Source organism: Callithrix jacchus, chromosome 6, assembly GCF_049354715.1.
Source record: "Callithrix jacchus isolate 240 chromosome 6, calJac240_pri, whole genome shotgun sequence".
In the NCBI taxonomy this organism is placed as follows: domain Eukaryota; kingdom Metazoa; phylum Chordata; class Mammalia; order Primates; family Cebidae; genus Callithrix; species Callithrix jacchus.
This window is the reverse complement of record NC_133507.1, coordinates 29,327,730-29,335,379: the sequence shown is the minus strand read 5'-3', so window position 1 is coordinate 29,335,379 and position 7,650 is coordinate 29,327,730. Positions and strand designations below refer to the sequence as shown.

The window sequence follows — 7,650 nt, the reverse complement described above, 5'->3', positions numbered from 1 at the left end:
ATGACGAGGTCAAGAGATCGAGACCATCCTGGTCAACATGGTGAAACCCCCGTCTCTACTAAAAAATATAAAAAATTAGGTAGGCACGGTGGCGCGTGCGTGTAATCCCAGCCACTCTGGAGGCTGAGGCAGGAGAATTGCCTGAACCCAGGAGGCAGAGGTTGCAGTCAGCCGAGATGGTGCCATTGCACTCCAGCCTGGGTAACAAGAGCCAAACTCTGTCTCAAAAAAAAAAAAAAAAAAGGTGAAGAAAGCTTTTTAAACTTTCAGACTTAATTTTAACACCGCATTTCAACTTTAAAGAACAGTTCCACGATACATTTTTTGCATTGACATTTTAAAATATAAGAACAAGTCTTTGTAATACAATATACACTTCAATATACCCAATATATCTTATATGAATTAGAAACATGTCAACTTGATAACTGTAGTAAGGCATTTAAGTAGTCAGCAGAAGCCATAAAGAAATTTCTTAATGAGTGGTGTCCTTTTAATATTAACTAGGTTTAGTTGGGTTTCCTTAAAATGAACAGGAAACAAAAGATGTGAAAAATAGGCAGTGGTGCCATTATACTGAATTCCAGAAAAAGCAAAGTACAAACAATGTACAAACAACTTTTTTCTATAAGGGAGACCAGACAGACCAGCAAACTGGAAATGGATGTGCGTCCCCTGCTTACATGGTGTATTGCATTTTATCAACTGCTGAGAGAATTAGTAGCTCAGTAGGTTGGGTAAAAGTACCAGCAACCTTAGTGCTAGTTTCTTAGCCTAAAACAGAGCAGGTACTCCAGATACACTTCCTCAGTTGACCTGGATGAAGATGACTTAAAATCAACAGAGCTGGACAGTATAAAGTTCATGGAAAAACTCCATTTTTCATTTTATTTTGGCATGTTAGTGAATGGCTACTGATCTAGTACTTCGAGTGTGGGTCATGTAAACACCATGTAGAATGTAGTAAACAGAATTAAATAAGAAACACGCTGGCTATCAATGCCAGAGTCTTTGAATGTCAGGTCATAAATATAACCAATTATGCAATATAACCGACACAACAAGAAAAGCACACCTCACAATCGACAATTTTAGTTCATAGGATTAAAAAAAATAAAATCTGAAACTGCATTTAGTGCCACTTCTATCATATCATACATCAGATCCCATGCTGTGGAGCTGCACTGGGCTATGGGACATACTGTACATAGCATGTTTTAAACTGAAAGAGAAAGGGAAAATATGGAACAGAAAATTTTTACATACACGTACACATACACATCTAACGGTGTTGTCCATTTAATTCGATTTATATGATTTGCTGTGTCATTTGACTAGCTTACAGAACACCCCAAATTCTCTTTTCTCCATAAAGATCTACTTCCATACAGAGTAGAAAAGGATGGTGGTAAAAAACTTCAGATTCTTCAGGTTCCAACAATTGTGTCCCAAATGCCACTGTATGAACACCGGTGTGCTCTTCGGCGGCTCCTAACAACCACACTCCTGAGTGTTTGGGGCCTGTGCGCCCCGCGGTGACCTCAGCTGTCTCAAGGCAGCATCTTCGTACTGAATACCTGAGCCCATTCTTTCTGGGTCCACCTCACCTGATTCAATTTTGTTAAGTATTTTTCTTGCACACTGTACAAAAGCCTCTTCTACATTCTCCCCTGTTAGTGCACTTTCTTTCCAAAAACATCAGCTCATTTTCTTTAGCAAATCTGGAAGCTTCTAAGAAGGTGACTTCACGAAATGCATCGCGATCATCCTCTGTGCAAACAGGTCCTTCTTGCTTACATAGAGGATCATCACAATGTTCTGACTCACTAGCATTCGGGCATCTGTTAACCAATTAGTAAGCGCATTGTAGGTTTCTCGGCTGGTGATATCATAGACAAGGCCAGCCCCAGCCGCGCCTCGGTAATAACTTCTAGTCACGGACCTAAATCGTTCTTGTCCTGCTATATCCCCTATTTGTAACTTTACATATTTACCACGAACATTTATTATCTTTGAACCAAATTCCACTCCTACTATATGATTTGAGTCATCTTTGAATTTTTCTTCAATAAACTGATGGAGTAAGCAAGATGTGCCAGTTCCTGCATTTCCAATAACCAAGAACTTAAAGAAAAAATCGTAGGTTTCGGACATGGCTATCTGCGACATCTTGGGAGAGGCGCCGCCTCTCACAGGGTTACCGGCTGCTCTCACCCACGGTCCGCTGGCGCGTCGCGGTGAAGAAGGACCTGGGGAGGAGGACCGGAGGAGGGAGGGGACCGACTGGTCCACCGGGCCAAGCCGGACTCCGGCTCCGCGCAGGCGCAGGGCTCTCCGCCCTCGAGACTGAGTTTTGCTCTTGTTACACAGACTGGAGTGCAATGGCACGATCTGGGTGACACGACCTGTGCTCATGGCAACCTCCGCCTCCTGGGTTCAAGCAGTTCTATTTCCTCAGCCTCCGGAGTATCTGGGAGTACAGGAGCAGGCCACCATGCCCAGATAATTTTTGTTTTTGTTTTTTTTGAGACGGAGTTTCACTCTTGTTACCCAGGCTGGAGTGCAATGTCGCGATCTCGGCTCACTGCAACCTCCGCCTCCTGGGTTCAGGCAATTCTCCTGCCTCAGCCTCCTGAGTAGCTGGGACTACAGGCACACGCCACCATGCCCAGCTAATTTTTTGTTTTGTTTTGTTTTTGTTTTTGTTTTTTGAGACGGAGTTTAGCTCTTCTTACCCAAGCTGGAGTGCAATGGCGCGATCTCGACTCACCGCAACTACTGCCTCCTGGGTTCAAGCAATTCTCTTGCCTCAGCCTCCCGAGTAGCTGCGACTACAGGAGTGCGCCACCAGGCCCAGGTAATTTTTGTTTTGTTTTGTTTTGAGACGGAGTTTCGCTCTTGTTACCCAGACTGCAGTGCAATGGCGCGATCTCGGCTCACTGCAACCTCCGCCTCCTGGGTTCAAGCAATTCTCTAGCCTCAGCCTCCGGAGTAGCTGGGAGTACAGGCGCGCGCCACCATGCCCAGCTAATTTTTGTTTTTGTTTTTGTTTTTTTTCAGACGGAGTTTCGCTTTTGTTACCCAGACTGGAGAGCAATGGTGTGATCTCGGCTCACCGCAACCTCCGCCTCCTGGGTACAAGCAGTTCTATTGCCTCAGCCTCCCGAGTAGCTTGGAGTACAGGAGTGCGCCACCATGCCCAGATTTTTGTATTTTGTAATTTTTATATTTTTTTAGACGGAGTTCCGCTCTTGTTACCCAGACTGGAGCGCAATGGAGGGATCTCGGCTCACCACAACCTCTGCCTCCTGGGTTCAAGCAATTTTCTTCCCTCAGCCTCCCGACTAGCTGGAATAACAGGCACACGCCGCCATGCCCAGCTAATTTTTGTATTTTTGTTCTTTTTCTTTTTTGAGACGGAGTTTTGCTCTTGTTACCCAGGCGTGAGTGCAATGGCATGATCTCGGCTCACTGCAACCTCTTTCTCCTAGGTTCAAGCAATTCTCTTGCCTCAGCCTCCCGAGTAGCTGGGACTACAGGCGTGCTGCCATGCCCAGCTAATTTTTGTATTTTTTGTTTTGTTTTGTTTTTGAGACGGAGTTTCACGCTTTTTACCCAGGCTGGAGTGCAATGGCACGATCTCGGCTCACCACAACCTCCGCCTCCTGGGTTCAAGCAATTCTTTTGCCTCAGCCTCCCGAGTAGCTGGGACTACAGGAGCACGCCACCATGACCTGCTAATTTTGTATTTTTTTTTTTTTTTTCAGATGGAGTTTCGCTCTTGTTACCCAGGCTGGAGTGCAATGGCGCGATCTCGGCTCACCGCAACCTCCGCCTCCTGGGTTCAGGCAATTCTCTTGCCTCAGCCTCCCTAGTAGCTGGGACTACAGGCGCACGCTACCATGCCCACCTAATTTTTGTTTGTTGTTGTTGTTGTTGTTGTTTTGAGACGAAGTTTCGCTTTCTTACCCAAGCTGGAGTGCAATGGCGAGATCTCTACTCGCCGCAACCACCGCCTCGTGGGTTCAAGCAATTCTCTTGCCTCAGTCTCCTGAGTAGCTGGGACTATAGGCGTGTGCCGCCATGTCCAGCTAATTTTTTTTTTTCTTTAAACAAAGTTTCGCTCTCGTTACCCAGGCTGGAGTGCAATGGCACGATCTCGGCTCACCGCAACCTCCACCTTCTGGGTTCATGCAATTCTCCTGCCTCAGCCTCCTGAGTAGCTGGGATTACAGGCACACGCCACTGTGCCCAGCTAATTTTTTTTGTATTGTTAGTAGAGACGGGGTTTCACCATGTTAACCAGGATGGTCTCCGTCTCTTGACCTGCCTCGGCCTCCCAAAGTGCTGGGATTACAGGCGTGAGCCAGCGCGCCTGGCCAAAATTTTTTGATTTTTATAGTTGATTTTATTTTTTTCATATGGCTTCCGTTTTGTGTACTACTTTCTCTACTTAAAATATGTGCCTGTAGTCACAGCTACTCAGGAGGCTGAGGTGGGAGAACTGTCTGAGCCTGGGAGGTAGAAGCTGCAGTGAGCCTGACTGTGCCACTGTACTCCAGCCTGGGCAACAGAGACCTATCTCAAAGAAAGAAAAGAAAAGATATCCTAGTTGTCTTGGCCCTAACTGCCTTTAAAATAAATCAATGTACTCACCAGTAGACTTAATAAATGTTAACATTTTTCTGTCTGCTTTTTTTTTTTCTTTTTTTGAGACAGAGTCTCGTTCTATTGCCAGGCTGGAGCCCAGTGGCGCGATCTCGGCTCACTGCAACCTCTGCCTCCTGGGTTCAAGTGATTCTCCTGCCTCAGCCCCCCTGAGTTGCTGGGATTACAAATAACAAGTGTGAGCCACCATGTGCAGCTAATTTTTGTATTTTTAGTATAGACAGGGTTTCACCATGTTAGCCAGCTGGTCTCAATTTCCTGATCTCATGCTCCACCTGCCTCAACCTCACAAAATGCTGAGATTACAGTTGTGGGCCAATGCAGCTGATGTATATATCCCATATATATATGTTTTATTTTTGGATGAAGTCTTGCTCTGTCCCAGGCTGGAGTGCAGTGGCACAATCTCTGTTCACTGCAACCTCTGCCTCTCGGATTCAAGCGATTCTCCCACCTCAGTCTCCCAAGTAACTGGAATTACAGGTGCCTGCCACCACACCCAGCTAACTTTTTGTATTTTTAGTAGGATGGGACTTCACCGTATTGGCCAGGCTGGTCTCAAACTCCTGACCTCAGGTGATCCACCTGCCTCACCCTCTGAAAATACGGGGGTTAGATTCATGAGCCACTGCACCCAACCTCTGCTTTATATATTATTTCAAAAATAAAACATATGCAGAGAGTTCCCTTTGAAGGTCTTCTCAGCACCAGACCCCACCCCAGGCTCCACAGGGAACTGCCATTGCGAAGTTGGAGTATATACTTCTGGTCTTGATCAGAGGTCTTAATTTTGAGACTAGAGAACTCCACTAGCTGGTTTAAGCTGAAGGGATATCAGTGCCAGAACTGAAGAAATGGACTCTTGACTATTTCCTGGAGAGTCTGCCTAAAACCACCCCTCAGGCTGGGCTGCCAAGATTATTGCTGTGGCTCCAAAGCCTTGATGATCCTACCACAATCAGGAAGCTGTCATTAATGGGTCTAGAATGCCATTTCTGACATTTAAAATTGCCCCTATGTGGACCTTTGTGTTTTTCCATTTACGACTAGTTCTAAATCAGAGTATTGGACAAATGCCATCTGACAAGTAAACCTAAATTAGATCTGAAAACTTGGGTGCAAGGGAGTTTGGAGGAAAGACTTTTCAGTCTCTTGTGTACACCAGGAGGCTAGGTGGTATGGTACTAGTGAGTTCACAGTATTTGTAAATTTCCTGAATATTTGAATTTTAATGTTCCTACTATTAATTTTTACATAAGCAATAGCATATTGTTTTGGGTATTCAAAAATGTGCATAAGTTACATCACAGTGCAATTATGCCTTTTCATCCAATATTATTCTTAATCTCCCCCCAGTCGACATCTGTAGCTCCCCTTCATTCTTTTTCAGTGCTATACACTTTATACATTAGTTATTTGTTGCTGTGTAACAGACTGCGTTAAAATTTACTGGCTTAAAACATTTGTTATCTCAGTTTCTGTGAGTCAGGAATCCAGGTGTAGCTTAGCTGGGCTCTCTGGCTCAGACTCTTTTGCAAGGCTGTAATCAAGGTGTCTCTTGAGAGAGTGTTCTCACCTAAAGACTTGATGTACTTCCAGTTCACTTGCATGGTTGCTGGGAGGATTCAGTTCCTTGTTGCTTGTGAGCTGCAGGCTATCATCAGTTCCTTGCCATGTGCATCTCACCATAAGGGAGCTCACAATATGGCAGCTCGCTTCATCAGAGCAAGCAAACGAGAACATGATTATTGCCATCTGTAATGGGTAGAACAGTGTCCCCCTGCAATCTCAACATGTGACTTCGTGTGGAAATAGGGTCCTTCTAGATGTAATTAGTTAAGGATTTTGAAGTGAAACCAGCCTGGATTTAGCATGGACCCTAAATCCAATGACCAGTGTTTTTATAAGTAAAAGAGAGGACACAGGTCCGATAGAAGGCAATGTGAAGGTGGAGGCAGAGACTGGGATAATGCTTGTGCTAGCCAGCGAGCATCTAGGATTGTCAGAAGTCACCAAGACCTAAGAATGAGGCACAGGATGCTTCCTCTCTCTGAGCCTGCAGGAGGAACCAACCCCGGTGACACCTTGACTCCAGCCTTATAGTCTAGGAGACATGAGACAGTAAGTCCACATTGATTTAAGCTGCCTAGTTTGGTTTGCACCTTTTGTCATACACTACTTCTTTTACATGTAGATCTTTATAAAATTCTGTGTATGAGTTTATACTTATTTCCGTGATTGTCTTTTCTAACTCATGCATTTTCTTTTTCCATTTGTTTTTTATTTTATTTCTTCTTTGCTTTTTTTGTTGTTGTTGAGACAGTTTCACTCTTGTTGCCCAGGCTGGAATGCAATGGGGTGATCTTGACTCACCACAACCTCCCCCTGCTGGGTTCAAGTGATTCTCCTGCCTCAGCCTCCCGAGTAGCTGGGATCACAGGCATGCACCACCACACCCGGCTAATTTTGTATTTTTAGTAGAGATGGGGTTTTTCCATGTTGGTCAGGCTGGTCTCAATCTCCCATCCTCAGATGATCTGCCCACCTCGGCCTGCCAAAAGTGCTGGGATTATAGGCGTGAGCCACTGCGGTCGGCTTCCTGTTAGTGATTTTAAGTTCCATATTCTTTAATTCCTTTGGCAATTTCTATACAGGTGTGTAATTCCAGGTTGGCCATTTCCTTCGGTATTTAAATGTCACTCCTTTGATTTTAGTCATTGCAGATAAGCCTGATGGTGGTCTAACTCTATTCCCTTTGTGGTTTGTCTTCTCTCAGCTTTTAAGTATTTCTCTTTGTGCTCAATGTTCTACAGTTTCACTTGTGTAGATTTGTTTTACGACTACTGCTTAGGATTCAATGTGCCTTTATGTCTGTGAACTTGTGTCTGTCAAATCCTGGAGGACTCTGCCCTCCTCTAGATGGTGCTTCTCCCCATTCTCCCTTCTGGATCTCCTAATCTGACATATTTTGAAGTACTTCCT

At 44.8% G+C, this 7,650-nt stretch overlaps 1 pseudogene; it reads right to left on the bottom strand.

The window, feature by feature from the left end:
- Nucleotides 1–1,292: 1,292 nt before the first annotated feature.
- LOC100412037 (ras-related protein Rab-4A pseudogene) lies at nucleotides 1,293–2,351 on the bottom strand (annotated as a pseudogene).
- Nucleotides 2,352–7,650: the final 5,299 nt, after the last annotated feature.